Source organism: Schistocerca gregaria, chromosome 1, assembly GCF_023897955.1.
Source record: "Schistocerca gregaria isolate iqSchGreg1 chromosome 1, iqSchGreg1.2, whole genome shotgun sequence".
In the NCBI taxonomy this organism is placed as follows: domain Eukaryota; kingdom Metazoa; phylum Arthropoda; class Insecta; order Orthoptera; family Acrididae; genus Schistocerca; species Schistocerca gregaria.
In genome coordinates, this window is record NC_064920.1 from 697034774 (window position 1) to 697051959 (window position 17186).

The 17186-nt window shown below is 42.0% G+C and overlaps 1 protein-coding gene across 1 annotated transcript in view; it reads left to right on the top strand.

Moving 5' to 3' along the window:
* Positions 1–17186, top strand: part of LOC126364990 (peripheral plasma membrane protein CASK) — a 1315013-nt gene that overhangs the window by 150107 nt on the left and 1147720 nt on the right. The gene's annotated exons all lie outside the window — the stretch shown is intronic.

Here is a 17186-nt window from a genome sequence, read left to right on the forward strand (position 1 = left end):
TACTGGTTCTTCAAACTTTATAAATAGGTTTTCACGGGATAGTTTGCATCTATCTTCAAGCGCCCACTAGATCACGTATTTCAATCTTTGTGATGCTCTCTCGTGGATCGGATAAATCTGTGACAATACTTGCTGCCCTCCTGTGTATACTTTCAATATCCCCTGTTAGTCCCATTTGATTTGGCTCCCAAAGACTTGACCAATATTCGAGGATGGGTCGTAAGAGTGTTCTGCATGCAGTCTCGTTTTCAGACTGCCTGCCGAGTAAACGAATTCGACCACCTCCGTATCTACGTCTGAGCCCACATGATCATTCCGTAACATATCCCTACAAATTATCACACCTGAGGTGACTGATTCCAGTTGTAACACGGTAGTGGTGTCGTTACTACTTTTCTGTGTTTTTTAACTGCATGGCTTTACGTTTAAAGTAAGTTACCACTCTTTGCACTACGAAATCTTATCAAGTCCTTTCAGGTCATAAATACACAGCATGAACAGCAATAGTGCTACCATACTTCCGAGGAACACCCGTGAAACTATTTCGACAACTGTTTATGACTCTCCATCCCACATGAGATTATATGCTGCACCCTCCGTACCAATAAATCCTCAGTCCAGTCACTAATTTCGTTATACCCTTCATCCTTCATGAGTGTTTTTTCGTAAACACTTTCCTACCCGGACTACGAAATACTGAACCAAACGATTTAAAATTCGCGTATATATATATATATATATATATATATATATATATATATATATAGCACTTAGGGAAATACGTATGAGAAACTTCTGGACAGCAAATTATGAAAGCGAAACCTTCAGAAGTAACGTCCTTTCATGTCAGAGGCCACCTGAACACTTGTGACGTAATGGACAGCAAGGCGTACGCCAGTCTGACGTATACTCCCGTCAGTGGACAGAGATGTTGAACTGTCACGGTCAAAGAATTTTCTTTCTACAGCAGAGGGACACAGACGTCCCGACTGGACGCGAATGCGCGACTTCAATTACATACTTTTTATGACACTAAAGAGAGGACGGGTCTTTTAAGTTCCGATTGGCAGGAATGAGTTAATAAGCGCTGGTATAATACTGAGTCAAATTGTTATCGGAAATCTACACTACTGGCCATTAAAATTGCTACACCACGAAGATGACGTGCTACAGACGCGAAATTTAACCGACAAGAAGAAGATTCTGTGATATCCAAATGATTAGCTTTTCAGAGCAATCACACAAGGTTGGCGCTGGTGGCGACATCTACAACGTGCTGACATGAGGGAAGTTTCCAACCGATTTCTCATACACAAACAGCAGTTGACCGGCGTTGCCTGGTGAAACGTTGTTGTGATGCCTTGTGTAAGGAGGAGCATCACATTTCCGACTTTCATAAATGTCAAATTGTAGCCTATTGCGATTGCGGTTTATCGTATCGCGACACTGCTACTCGCGTTGTTCGAGATCCAAAGACTGTTAGCAGAATATGGAATCGGTGGGTTCAGGAGAGTAATACGGAACGCTGTGCTGGATCCCAATGGCCTCGTATCACTAGCAGTCGAGATGACAGGCATCTTATCCGCATGGTTGTAACGGATCGTGCAGCCACGTCTCGATCCCTAAGTCAACAGATGGGGACGTTTGCAAGACAACAAGCATCTGCACGAACATTTCGACGACGTTTGCAGCAGCATGGACTATCAGCTCGGAGACCATAGCTGCGGTTACCCTTGACGCTGCATCACAGACAGGAGCGCCTAGGGTGGTGTACTCAACGAGGAACCTGGATGCACGAATGGCAAAACGTCAGTTTTTCAGATGGATCCAGGTTCTGTTTACAGCATCATAATGGTCGCATCCGTGCTTGGCGACATCGACAACGCGGTGAACGCACATTCGAAGCGTGTATTCGTCATCGCCATACTGGCGTATCACCCGGCATGATGGTGTGGGGTGCCATTGTTTACACGTCTTGGTCATCTCTTGTTCGCCCTGACAGCACTATGAACAGCTGACGTTATATTTCAGATGTGTTACGACCCGTGGCTCTACCCTTCATTCGATCCCTGCGAAACCCTGCATTTCAGCAGGATAATGCACGACCGCATGTTGCAGGTCCTGCACGGGCATTTCTGGATACAGAAAATGTTCTATTTTTGCCCTGACCAGCACATTCTCCAGATCTCTAATCAATTGAAAACGTCTGGTCAGTGGTGGCCGTGCAACTAGCTCGTCACAATATGCCAGTCACCATTCTTGATGAACTGTGGTATCGTGTTGAAGTTGTTGGGCAGCTGTACTGTATACGCCATCCAAGGTCTGTTTGACTCAATGCCCAGGCGTATCAAGGCCGTTATTACGGCCAGAGGTGGTTGTTCTGGGTACTGATTTCTCAGGATCTATGCACCCAAACTGCGTGATAATGTCAGTTCTAGTATAATGTATTTGTCCAATGAATACCCGTTTATCATCTGCATTTCTTTTTGGTGTAGCAGTTTTAATTGCCAGTAGTGTAGTAATACAGCAACCGCCTGCCTGTCCTGATCATGGCCTACAGGATATCGCGTGACAAAACCGGGAACTGGATTTCGCAGTTTCGTAAACAACATCACCATTTCAGATTCAGTAATCATAAAAACTCGATAAGCAATCAAATCACGAGATGCAAAACTTATCAATCTTGTAGCTACTAAATGTAATGCAGAATCACGGCAACATTAACCCGTCCTGTCCCAGGAACAACTTAAACGTTAATCAATACACAACTCAAATGTGCACCACGAAACACAGTCTGACCATGTAGGTCATCAATAACCGTTACAGTATCAATATTCATATTATAGTCCGTCTCCACATCTAAAACAATATTATAGATTTTGAAATGATTTCATCTTGCTTTCAGCTGTTAGTATTTTATTTTACGATTGCAGTTTCGGCATTATGCCATTTTAAGGCATCTACAAAACTTAATACAACGTACTGAGAACAATGCAAAGTGTATTAATAGTACGTACAACCAATTTTGTAGTTTGTTTACCTTCATATATTTACACTGTTTTGACATATACTTTAGGCAGAGATCATAACGTAACATGCACATCGCAGAACAACCCACCAGTGACGTAGCTCAATATTCCATTATATTTTCCGCAAATTTGATTGGATTGTGTATGTCACGACAGTCTGATACATATAAAAGTGTGCATTTATAATACATTCGAGTAAATGTCTAAAACAATCAAGAACATTTTTATTTCTGAGATGTGTTAAATGTGTTGCGGTAATTTTGTTCTGTTCTAAGGAAATTTCATGCTTCTGTTAGTCATGTAGTGATAAAAGGTTTCCGTATATATAATCATCAAACCAAAAAAAGTAATGGAGTGTTTTTTTGTTTCTAGTTCCATAGTAAAAACTGTTTTTTAGATTACGCTGATCGCAGGAAACTAGCGCAGGGAAAGGAAAATAAGGGAGTCGAACTCTTGGATGTTAGAGATGGCGCGCAGGCTCGCGCTGGGGAGAAATCTGGAAGACGTTGGTCGTGCCCTATCACCTGAATCTTCGTTCTCCCGATTACATGTCCAGTGTTTTCCCGCTGCTCCACCACGTCTGGATTTTGGGGACTGCATTGAAGAATGGTCGAAGCATCCGGACATAAAATCGACACTTTCTGAATTATTTACTGTACCTGCTAAAGATCTCTACACACTCACAGAAGAGTATAGCAACTTCGTTTCTAACGCAGTCAACGTGACAGATAGGTGTTGCCGAAAAAGGACACCTAAGTTCGTGCAGCAAACGGACATAAAGATAAAAAAATCAATAACACCAATCTTACTCTATGATGCACTCAAACCCATTCCGCACTAATTGTTACCGCACTATGTGTTACCGCCACACTGGTAGCCATTTACTGGAAGCTATTTCTTAGTTTTGTTACTGTATCATGTTCGTAAACTAGTCTCTGTCAATGACACGCCGAATAATTGGTCGTATAGGGGTCACGGGTAGATCAACGTATTATTATTAACTTACTCAATTTGTGAAGCTCTTTATCTTTAATAAATCATCCAATTTTCCGTAAATGGTAACCTTTTGTTTGTCTGTACATGTACGTCACATGTACAGACTTCCGTCCCATTCGGATAATTCCTTCGTGGTGCGTCGGTCTTTTTTTTCTGAGAGTGTATGCACACTAGTCAGGAAACGGTGTCTGCACTAGCAGGAAACTGAGCCACAAAGCACTGACTGCGGACAAGAAATGTAACTTACAGGTCACCAAACTGCCTCCGTCGATGTTACGCATGGGAGAGCGGTTCCTTCGAGTTTAAAACTTTTATAACGGTGCTAGGAAAGTTTCGTGGCAAGGCAATCACATTTCGTAACCAAATATAAAAAAAAAATTGACCTACGTCAAAAACATCCCACTCTCAATGTTACCGATACTTTCATCGCTCGTTGGTGCATGGCTTCAATAATTTTAAAACTGGGCACCTGTACACTTGATCAAATAAATTGGACAGAAGACATTTGACAGAAATTCCCTTTTGCACTACCTCAAATATATTTGACAAACAAACTTTGTGTCAGAAATTTGACTGTGTAAGATCGGGCCTCGGATGACTTTTTTTGTTCTTTAGAGGCTGTTACATTTGTACAATTGAAATCAAATTGGGGCACCCATCACGGTTGGTGTAGACAGATATTTTGTATTAACATCTATATATTTCCCCTTTTTAAGACGGAATAAGTTCGCCACCTTTGACGCCTTCTCCGTTGCAGGGTTCAGAACAATCATAATGATTATTAGTGCGAAGCTACAACATCTGATGTAAATCGTTCACATAAATCAAACGTTTGGCAATTAAGTGCTGTTTATTTCATTAACAACAGTGTCCTGAAATTTCTGTGCTTTTGCAAAGTTACGTGTGTACATTGTGGCCCAAAATGGTGGATAAACTACGCTGTGATTTAAAGTGGTAAAGAATACCGCAAATAGTCGCAAATAATTTTTATTGCAACGTCGGATTTCGGTCACTGTGTGCCTACAATCAGTGATAAAAGGCATATACAAAATAGTTAAATAATGTAACATGGCATGCCTTACTACCTGTACAGTTGTATAAGCTTAACATTTGAGTCAGTAGTAACATGCATACTAGAAAATGTAAGTTAAATATTACAACCACTTTTATATACATATAGTTTCAACTGGACTGTCTATGTCAGAGGCTGAGTTTTCGTTGAGAGAGCTGTTTATAGTAATTACCCAGCTGGCTTCAATGTGCGTCATACCAGTCTAAAGCACCCCGTACATATGTGATGAGTTGACAGCATATATTACTTTACTTTACAATTAGCGTGTTTTATCACTTTGTTATTGTTTTAGACTACTAAAAAACTTACGCAGGTAAATTTATTAAGATGGTTGTAACTAAAAACAGTGTTTAATGTTTTACTGTAATACATGCGTGATGGTGATTCTGTGAAGCAACCAGTGAGATCAGTTACTGCTGCACATTCTACAGTTGCATGTAGTTCAAAAAATACAGTAAAACTTACTCGAAAGACTTACATTAATAAATTTATTAAAACATTGTTATCTTCTGAGTACATCTGAAGGAACTAGAAAAGACAAATGGCGTTATAAACTATCGTACCAGCAGCGTTGTGTCACTGTCAGTGTTTGCATTGTCGTAATTCCCTTACGAAGCTGATGGTTGTTCGTAATCGCAGATGCTATATTTCCTTTTTGCCTTTTGTTCACTATGATGTTATAAATGTTGTAGACGTAAATATTGGGGGTAGTATTAACCTTATCCATATATTTTATTGTATTCAGTTCAGTGAGTTAGTCTTGTTGATTCGTAGGTGATCGTTGTGGCTGTTTTTTCTCTTTTATCATATTCAGAAGTCACAGATTACTGGTTTGTAAGCTTGCATCTGACACAGATTACTATGATTTCCCGAACAGAATCATCATGTACCAACTGAGATCCATTCATGTATTACATGTGCTTTTTCCTGTTTCAGGTAAGCAGATTCACATCGTTCTGTCGAAGGCCCTCCGAAAGGTCGCTATTCGTGCACCTTTCAGCACATCAAATGTGAGTTCACAAATTACAAAAATCTATATGTTGCAATATTAATCATCTGTTGTTTCACGCATGAACTGTATTTATATTTAAAACCCGAATTATTGACGCATTTATTCTGTTTTACGAGGTCTTGTGCTGCCTGTCAGTATTATCAAAAGTTACATGGTAATGACAATGCAGGGCTATTTTACAGGGTTTTTCCTAAAACTTCATCCGATATGACACTAATATATCTTGTACATTAATGTAGACAGAAACTTGGGGTGGATTTCAATCCACACATGCGAATTAAAAGCTCACATTGGCACTAGTTTGCGGTTCATCTGATCACCCGTAAGGCTCTTCCTGGCGGAGCTATCTCTGTCGCTCGATCATTATGCAGACTGCACCGAGTCAAGATCGTGACTACACAGCAGAAAATAGCGGTTAGCGTTCTCTGTTTCAACAAGTGCATTTCCTGCAACTGTGCATTGTGATTTTCTTAACAACAAGCTACCTCAAAGATTGATCTGCGCTAATGGGCGTACAGGCCTCGCATCACACCATTTGTCTCTAAGATCGCATGATCGCACTTTTTTTTTTTTTTTGCTTTAGGTTGATGAAATGCTCAGCCTATGTACCACAACTTCCAACAAATTTGAGTGAATAGTTACCCATCACAACAAAGAAAGTAGCGCCAGACATGCTTGAAAATGTATTGGACCAGCTTCATTATTGTCAGGACGGTTGTCTTCCATCCGCTGGCGGACCAAGTGAAAATTGGTGAATTCTAAAAAATTAGAACTTTTATCTTTAATGTAGTTGTAAAACGTCCCCCTGAGTTTGCACTTCCATTAATGTATAAGGGTGATCAAAAAGTCCCCTTTCGAATGCGGTACGGTCCACAATAAGTATTCCAATCAGCCAAAATCACCGCGAACATTGAGGTAATCATTCTATCGACGCATCAGATTGAAGATTTCCGTTTGGTAGAACACCGTGAAGAAGGCCATAACTGCCTGCTGCACATCCTCATCGGAAAGCAATCATGGAGACTTCAAGGCCTTTTCTTTAGGGACGAAGGCTGGATACCATCGTGGGGAGAGATATGGACTACATGGCATGTGCTCGAGTTTCTCCCAATTGTTCGTAATTGATGAGACTGGCCTCCCAGGTCGACCGGCGTTCTGTATCGAATGGTGACCAGCACTAAATTTGGCTCACCATTCGACAACGGTGGTTTTCGGCAGCCATGTTGCCCCATACATTTTTCTCGTTCCCAGATGGATGTCCACCAACGTTTGTCCGTCGACAGCCAAGAAACGAGTAACAGCACGTTGATTGATTATGTTTGGGCATACATCAGTTTCCACGTTTACCGCATGCACATCCGAGAGACCCGAATGTCACACTAATCCTTCGTCTACACGTCGGAGTCGCGCTACGTCGCATACAAGCTGCAGCAATACTCTCAAACTGAAACTTTTTTGGTCGCCCCTTATAAAAATTATCCCTTTGTAAGACAGGATAGTTCTTTTTTAAATAAAAGCTTTGTAATCTCATGTGCAAGTTAACAAATATTGAACCTGGAAGAAGCTTTTTGAAACAGCGTATGAGATGTGATTTCAATTGCATTCATGTCCCGGAGCCATATTTTTTGCCATCGTATTGTTGACCTTAGCACTCTTACAGAAATCACTTCCTTTTAAGCTGTAATTTTTTTTCGTTCAAAGCGCAGGAAATTCCATTTTGCACCGACGCCTAGAGATGGGAGAACGTAAATTTTATGCTTGAAGAATCGCATTCATCTGTTAAAACTGCGCTTCATAACGATGTTTCGCACATGTGGATCAAGTTAGAACTCCAATCGACTACGGAGTGGACAGTTCAGTGTCGAATGATGCCTCTGTAAGGGGAAAAGAGCGGTTGAGCATGTGCCGACGAGTTTCCTGCGAGGTCCATAAATGAACACTGATATCGCAAAAGTCATGGGATACCTCTCACTATCGTGTCGGACCTCCTTTTGCGCGGCATGGTGCAGCGGCTCGACGTGGCGTGGGCTCAACAAGTCGTTGGAAGTCCCCTGCAGAAAAACAGAGCCATGTTACGTCTATACCCTAAGATAATGGCGAAACTGTTGGCAGTAGAGAATTTTGTGGACGAACTGACCTCTCGATTAATCCCATAAATGTTCGATGGGACACACATCGGGTGATCTGGGCGGCCTAACCACTCGTTCGAGTTATGCAGAATGTTCTTCCAACTAATGACGAAGATCTGTGGCTCGGTGGCATGGCGAATTGTCATTCACAAAAATTCCATCGTTGTGAAGTCCATGAGTGGCTACAAGTGATCCCCGAGTGGCCGATCATAGCGATTCCTAGTCAATGATCGGTTCAGTTGGACCAGAGAACGCAGTACATTCGATGAAAACATAGAATACATCATTGTGGAGCCACCACCAGCTTGCATAGTGCCATATTGACAACTTGGATCCATGGCTTCGTTTAGTCTGCGCGACACTTGAACCCTACCATCAGGTCTTGCAAACTGTAATTGGGACTCATGTGACCACGCCACGGATTTCCAGCCGTCAAGGGTCTAACAGATACGGTCACGAGCTTACAGGAGGCGCCACAAGCGATGTCGTACTGTTAGCAAAGGCACTCGCGTCCGTCGTCTGCTACCATAGCCCATTAAATTTCGGCGCACTGTCGTAAAGGATACGGTCTTCGTACGTCACACGTTGATTTCTGCTGTTCATTCACGGACTGTTTCTTGCCTTTTAGCACTGACAACTACGCAAACGCAGGTGCCCTTGGTCGTTAAATGAAGGCTGTCGGCCACTGCTATTACCTGTGGTGAGAAGCAATGCCTGAAATTTGGTATTCTCGGCACACTCTTGACACCGTAAATTTCGGAATTTTGAATTCCCCAACTATTTATGAAATTGAATGTCCCATGCGTCGCCAAAATCTGTGAATTCCCGTCGTGCGGTCATAATACCGTCGGAAACTTGTTCACGTGAATCACCTGAGTACAGATGACAACTCCGCCAATGCACTGCCCTTTGATACCTTGTGTACACGATAATACCGCCAGATCTGTATATTTGAGTGTCGCTATCCCTTGACTTTTGTCACATTAGCTTATGCGGAGAGGAGAGAGTTGAACATTTCGTAACATGCGTCACCCTACTCCCACATAAGTGTGTGTGAATTCTGAAACACGGCGCTGGGAAATGGATGGTTTGGTCTTAGTGGGGACAATGATAAAAATGATCGTGACATCGCCCTATACTCTTCGGTGAAAGTTGGACGCCGTGCCTGTCTGCAGCTTCACTTTTGGCTTCCTGTTCCGCGCCGTGTCGTCGCCTGTGGCAGCGCGTGTGCGGGCGGGCAGCGACGCGACTCATCTGTATGCGCGCGGACCGTGCCGCCGCCTCCCCCTGGGAAGCCTCAGGGCAGACCTCTTTGGACCAAAGCTGCGGCTGGGCCCGCAGCCCGCCAGCTCGCTCTTCATGCAAATGCTGGCCCGATACTCTGGGGGCTATCAACTTTCTGCGCTTCATAAGCTTCGCATAAAACTGTGCTTTTATTTACCTGTACCATTATTATTAGGTCTCCTGTTGACAGCGAATAAGTCTTTAGTCACTGCTGCAGATTTTGGTATCCAATTGAAGAAAGAGTGGCTGAACCTTGTCGAGTCTGCCTGGCCGTCATCATGCGACGTACTTTTAGACTGCGAATCCTCAGCTTTTTATGGGATTGGCTTAAGTTACTACGTGAAACCACATGTGCTATTAATAAAAAGGGCCTGTGAGAGCATAGTCACAATTTCTTTGCCCTGATTGCTTTACTCCCAGAAACAAACGATGGATAACAGTATTGGATGGAACACGGACTAAATGTTGCAGCTGTATCGTCCAATAAAGCAGTTGGAGAACAACTGTAATGAGTAGGTTACTTGATGCAAACATAAGCATAAAATACTTTACCTGATGGTATTTTGTTACGTTTCCTTTCGAACTGTTAGCTGATAATTATACTGTGTCACGCCTTATTCAGTTACTCAAACAGAAATAGATCAGTTAAACATCTGAACTGAAGCTGTCGTAGAACGGAAACTATACGTTTCCGCAAGTGGGGTCTACGTTTCCGCACGTGGTATCCTATTCAAAATACTATGTTTTCACTTTCCTCTACAAGTCCTAGAAGCTTGTTACTGGAGTTTCCGAACACCCTGTTTGCACATAAAACGTATGCGTGAACCGACTGACAGAGAAAAAAAAAGCATAGAATGTTCTGCGCTCTCTTTAACTTTCGAACAGAACAGCGTCAAACTGACGTTGCTGTATTTGTTCTTCGTGCGATACTACAAGTAAATGCACACTGATCAGGCCAAGGAGAACGTTCAGAGTCTGTTGATCAATGCGGTACATTATTTTTCTTTTGAACGAAACTTCCAGCGTGCCGCTATTTTGCCATTCGAATGTCATGGCCTCAGACGGAAGGTAGGTGGCATTGTATGCAGTTTTTTGACGTAATGTGTTGGGGTTTAGCTCCTAACGAAGTCTGTTTCGTACACCGGAAAATATATGACGGCATTGCGAATGCGGATCATTGAAGCATGCAATAAAGAGCGTAACTAACGATATTACAAATTTGAGCAATTATTATTTTGAAGTACGCTCAACCGTACTTCCCTGTGCGTTATATCGCGCTTTGCGATACTTTTTCTTGGTTCTAGATTTCGACTTGCCACCTCTTTAGTACTGGTTCTGTGCAGAGAGAGGCAGCCAAGGCAGCTCATCACAAATACATACTGCAGGAGGAAACCTGTCGAGGGTGGCGAATTTCCTAAAGCGCGTAAATAATGTTTAACGTTTACAGCTGCCCAGTTATGACACTGACTTTATTTACTATAAAAAACTGAATATTTTTTCTTTGGCATTGGAAACAGCTTTCAAAACGACTTAACATTTATGGGATCGCCAAAATCTTCGAGTAGCGGTGTAATTGTTTGTTGAATGATATCCTTATCGTTCCAAGACGTGGCTATCTCTCTTTAAAAACACAAAATTATGTAAGAAAGACAAGTGTGAAGAAGAAAATACACCAACGAAAGACAACATAAGCTGCTGAGAGAATTGCAGCTAACATTTCAGCAACGGTAACATACAGTTTGTGTGTCCCTAAAAGGCTTGGCGTGTGCTGGCGAGATTAGCCAATTCTAAATTCCAACACATTTCATCATTTCCACGTTTCGCTCAATGAACAGCTTTATGACAATTACCTTCATAATCGCTTTTTTTTATTCGAAGATTATGTAAGAAAACAGCAAAGATTCTTTTTGTTGACAAGGCATCTTATACAAACCATATGCAAACAAGTCTTCGCAATACGCACCAGTGATCACTTCGAAATCCATACTAGTTGAGACAACGTTAAAACGTTAAAAGCATATGTTTGGACAGAGCACAGAGAAACTGTGTTACTGTGAAACTCTTACGTTTTATTTATTGCAAGGTATGTGACAAACAATTATGTCATCATCATTTTGTTGGAAGTGATCACATTCGCATTCATACGAATACCTGTATCGGGCAAGAAGGCATATTCACTCACTTACCGGTTGTACAAATTAGTCCTATCAAAATGGCTCTACCCTCTATGGAACTTAACATCTGAGCCCATCAGTCCCCTAGACTTAGAACTACTTACCCTGACTAACCTAATGACATCACACACAACATGCCTTAGGCAGAATTCGAACTTGCGACCGCAGCAGCAGCGCGGTTTCGGACTGAAGCGTCTAGAACCGCTCGGCCACAGCGGCCGGCGATTCCTATCAAATGGCAAACGTATTGTCACTAATGCCGTGTACGACACACCAGACGTGTTTTTCAGTGGAAGATTCGATTGACTTGTCGCCTTGCCATCAAACGTTTGCGGTTCCCATTCGAAAGCCACGTCCGTTCGGCTGCTAACACAGTGTTTGTGTAGAATCAACTGTCTGTGTAGGTGTCTACCTTACACCTCGCTGTTGCAAACGGGCCCTACATTACAACACAGACACAAATTTTAATAAAAAAAATTGGTATGAGAGAGATTTGAACACGGCTCTGCCACTTGGTAGTCCACCACCGTAACAACTTCACCACGACACCATTTGGCTTCCTGGCTGTCCTAAATTACACTTGTTTTTCTTGGACCGTTCACTGTTTCTATTTTCCTCTTTTTTTTACAGTCCAATACACCTTTTCCCTGTTTTCATGCTTGATCTGTGTTCAGTTTTCGACGGGTCGTCCACTGGGTCCTCTTACCACTAAATCTGAGGGGGCTACGATGGGGAGTTTTCCTTGTTAGTACGTTCGCAGCCACGATGGCTGATGTGGTTCTCCACGAACGCGCCACACTCCAAACATTGAAGACATTGAAGAGAATATAGTTCGTCATGTGGAAGAAAACCTGACGACGAGTACTCGAAACATTGACCACAGCATGGCCTCTTGCAGAGCACACAGGTCGGAGCTAATTGTGTCCGCTGTTCGCTTACCGTGAGCGAGAGATTTGAAAGTGAACCGATCTTCAAACTTATTTTGCATCCAAAATGTACATTTCCGAACAGTGTTCCTATTCAAAATTTTGTTTACTAAGTGCCCTGTACAACCAACAGAAGCTTGTAACAGGAATTTTCAACACCCTGTATTTGTAGAGTGCGACAGACGTTTTTGGGACCTAATACTCTCCTGACGGCAGAATGGCTTCCAGCGCTGTTCTCTTTTTTGTGTTGTTTTGTGTTGTTTGCCTAGAAGGCAGACAGCTTGGTTGCAGACCCTCAACTAGGCCTCCTGCTAACCAAAACATGCCCATCACTGGCAGCGAGGCAGAACCAGCTTTCATCAGAAAACGCAACAGACCTTCACCCTGCCCTGGGATGAGCTCTCGCCTGACAACACTGAAGTCGCAGATGGCGGTGGTTTGGGGTCAGTGGAATGCACGCTACAGAGCATCTGGCTCGGAGTTGTCCGTGACTTGACCGATTTGTAACAGTTAGTTGAGTCACTGTGGTACCAATTGCTACTCAAACTGCTGATGCAGATGCAGTACGATGCGCCGGAGCCATACGCTAATCGCGATGGTCTTCTCTATCGGTAGTGCCAAGTGACCGTCCAGAGCCCGGTCTTCACGCGACCGTGTATTCTCATGACCACCGCTGCCAGCAATCGTGTGCATTGTCTTCATCACTGCCAAGTCTGTCTTAGTTCGGCAGCTATAAACGTTAAAAGTAACTTTCCATACGTCAGAAAATTCGCTACTTTGTCTGCATATCGATATATTTATATCTTATGGATTTTTTTGTGGTAACGCTGTGTATTTGGAGATACTTACGAAACTGAGATATTATTACAAGCTGGAAAAGCTCTGTATACTAAATAATTTTCTAAGGCTATGAAACCGCTGACGCAGACTGAAAGTAAAATCAAGAGTCCAAGCATTTGGGAGGACAATAAACGCCAGAGAGAAATCATTACTTGTAAATGTCGTTTTTTAAGGAAAGCTACTCGTTGCTTTTTGGAAAAATTTAATACCTTTGTATTAATTGACTGTTCCATCGGTTCTTAGTAAAATACTTTATATGTTATGAGTGGGAAAATACCGAGCACTGGTGCAACATTCTACAAAATTTAGTTATTATTTACTTTTCCTGGCATGAAAATGTGCATCTGTTTGAAGGCACACCATACAAGTCGTAGACCTAGAAAAGGAGGCCCAGATTTTATAGACCACCTGCTTAAGAAAGGCCGCAGTTACAAGGCGCAAAATGAAATCTTGCGCAGCATGCACAAAGAAAGGAAGATGAACTACTTTTAAATAATGAGAGTTAATAAACATACGTGTACGTGTCCAAGCTTAGTGCTGGATGATAAACACAGTACCCTTACTCGCCACATCGATATACCCATACTGCTAATAATCCCATCCACATCACTTTGTAAATGATCCCTCCTACTCATATGCCAGTTTTTCCTTTATTTAAGTTAATGTAGTTTCACTTGCCCTGTTAAAATTTTATTTTGAATAAGTACAGGTGTTTCATTCATCTCTTTGTGCACTTGTATTGTACCTGCTTGTAATGCTGGACCATTTAGAGACGAGAATATATTGTTCAACAACACCCTTGGAACATGTCACACGTCATGTATTATTCTGTGTGTCAAATATTTTATCTGACAAATATTTTTACATCGTATTGTTACTCCTATAATCGCTGTCGTTTTATTCTCATGCCAAACATTAACAACTATCATCTCTGGAAACCAATTCATACTCTGTGACTGCACTATTTTAAAATCTCTGATACCATAAAAATTTCACAGCTACACGTATTTATCTGTGTGTCTAACGACGGCTTAACAGCTGAAAACCGTTTGTAAAATAAATAATAAAGATTGCGGAATATTACACCAGTTTAATGAATTTTTCATTCATTTTTTAATACGATTATTTCGAATCGAAGTTTCAGAAATTACTACATTACCACCTGAAAAATTAAAGCTGGTGATAATACTTATACGTTCAAAATAATGATAAGAAACAACAGGACTTTTAGTAATGGTATTACACATCGTCTCAGTGAATATCGGATGATGACGACGGGGAGTCAAATGAAAACCGTAAACATTTTAAAATGTTTTTTATTGAACAGAAGGGGAACACAAGTGTATCATTTTTCGACACGTCTTCGTGTCATTCCACACGCATCCTCCAGCGTGTAGGACGTGTACGGATTCCTCTGGGGGAAAAAAAGTAGCTTTTGGTGTGTGCACAGTCACTCGTGTACCACCTGCTGTTCCTCTTCATCGGAACGAAATTTCTTTCCTCCTATCGCCACTTTGAGTGGTCCAGACATGTGGTAATAACTCGGCGCAAGATGTGGTGATTATGGCGGATGTGGATCAGACGTCAACGTATCGCTCTTCCAGTTCTGGAGTGAGTTGCCGTGGCCACGTCTTGCAGACACTTTGCGAAATCTAAGCACGTCATGAATGACGTGATGTGGTGAGCCATGACTAATGCTCAGATATGTGGCTATTTCATCCACCTTCACAAGGCAATCTACCACCACAGCCGCTTCACTCTCTATTGTCACAGTGTTCGGTGCGTGATTCAGGCGGTGACCGTCTGTCACAGAAGCCGCGCCATTCATCCACTTGCTTCAGTGATAGACTTGCATCACCATACTGGACCTTCATTCACCAATGCATTTCAATAGGTTTCATACTTTCACTGATCAGAGAACGTGTGAAGGACGATGTTCATTGTTGATGTATGTGCAAGCGGGGCACTGGGTGTTGTGTGATGTCGTTAGGTTAGTTAGGTTTAAGTAGTTCTAACTTCAAGGGACTGATGACCATAGATGTTAAGTCCCATAGTGCTCAGAGTAATTTGCAAGCGGGGCAGCCATTCCAAATTGGTATTGTGGACGCTTTTCCGTTTTATATAATATGCTGCTGCCTATAGGTCATTCCTTCCATCGTTGATAACTGTAGTGCCAACGTACAGAATAATATAGCGAAATGTCGATTTTTATTACAATTTTAAGGTCTTCTTTTGACTCACTCGTACCAATTGAAAGGCTCTGAAAACATTATCTGTACACAGGGAATCGACGTACTTTGTAAGTAGGTTTGGAAATAGCTACGATACATGATGAAGTTGTTAACAGACACGAGGAATATATATAGTAAATCGTTCCACGGTGAATAGTCGATCACTTTGTTTTGATCGGTACAGTGAGTGGTTTGGAAGACCTCCTTTTAATGTCATAGGCACCTCGTTAATTGTAAGGTCCACATTTTTCAAGTGAATAGTCGGTGGCCGGATGCTTCAAATTTCCTCACGCCTTCGCTATTTTTGAATGATGTCTCTTGCAATAACATAAGTATTTGAGAACAACGGAAATTTGGCTCTCGATTGTTTGCCCACCGTAGGTATTAATAATCGCTCAGAGTCTACACAGATTTTTCGTACGTGAATGAATAAACAGAGCAAGAGTTGAATGGACAGAAAGAAGAGAGGGCGAGATAACTTTGTGTCTGAGCAGAGGCAGCACTGAAAATAAACGTGTTTCTTTTAAGGCCCAGCCATAAGACTTATTCGCGGAATTTTAATATCGGGACATGGCTGGGTTTTTATTGCATCACGGTGTCACGCCCAGGCCGTTGACCCCTGTTCCTCGCGTGTTCCCCCTCCACCCCATAAATCCTCTGGGCAGGAGGCGGCTTCCTGGAACAGCAAGACGGACCTAGTCCCATTATTTCAGTCCACGTGTCACGACGCTTCCCCTACTTCTGCGTAAAAGTGGTAGCCGTGAGACGTGTGCAAGGAAATATTCATTACTAACTCTGTTCTGTAATGTATGGTATCTGTTCCGAATTATTTGCTTAAACTACGATATAGATAAGAAAGTATCACAGACACGGCCGTCTACGTAATGTACCGTGGATGATGAAGGCATTAGGCACGGAACACGGATACAGTCAGATAAGAACCGAGAAAAAATTCTTTCGGTGACCAGTGAATGGAAACATACCATCCTACTGTAAACCTCGGAGGAGTCGTTCTCACTGCATTCCTCCAAAATATAAAATATTACGAGTATAATAGCTTCTGAGCCCCCTCGTTACATTGCTTCTTCTAAGCTAAATTTTCGCGTTAAAGAGCATAGAACTGCTGTAATATCCAGTAACAAGTTACTTCATGTTGCAGTACTCCCTTGGCTGCTATACGTCTCATAGAACTAATTACGAGACATCTCGAGAATCGCGTGGTATTAAAGCCGCTGTTATTCAGAGTGGCAATTCTCCTGTAAAACCCGGAACTCTCAGGAATTTACCTGGAAAAATGAGGGAAATCTCGGGGAATTCCAGGACTTTCATAAAATCTCAGAGAATTCTGTGTTTTTAACCTAGCATTGGAATTTAATTTTGTTGAATTTTACAAATCACAAAATTTGAAGTACTTAATATTTCAAATTGTGTCAGTTATGTGCGTATTTTTCAATGTAAATTACCGATGTTTGAAAACTGCTGTTAACTATTGC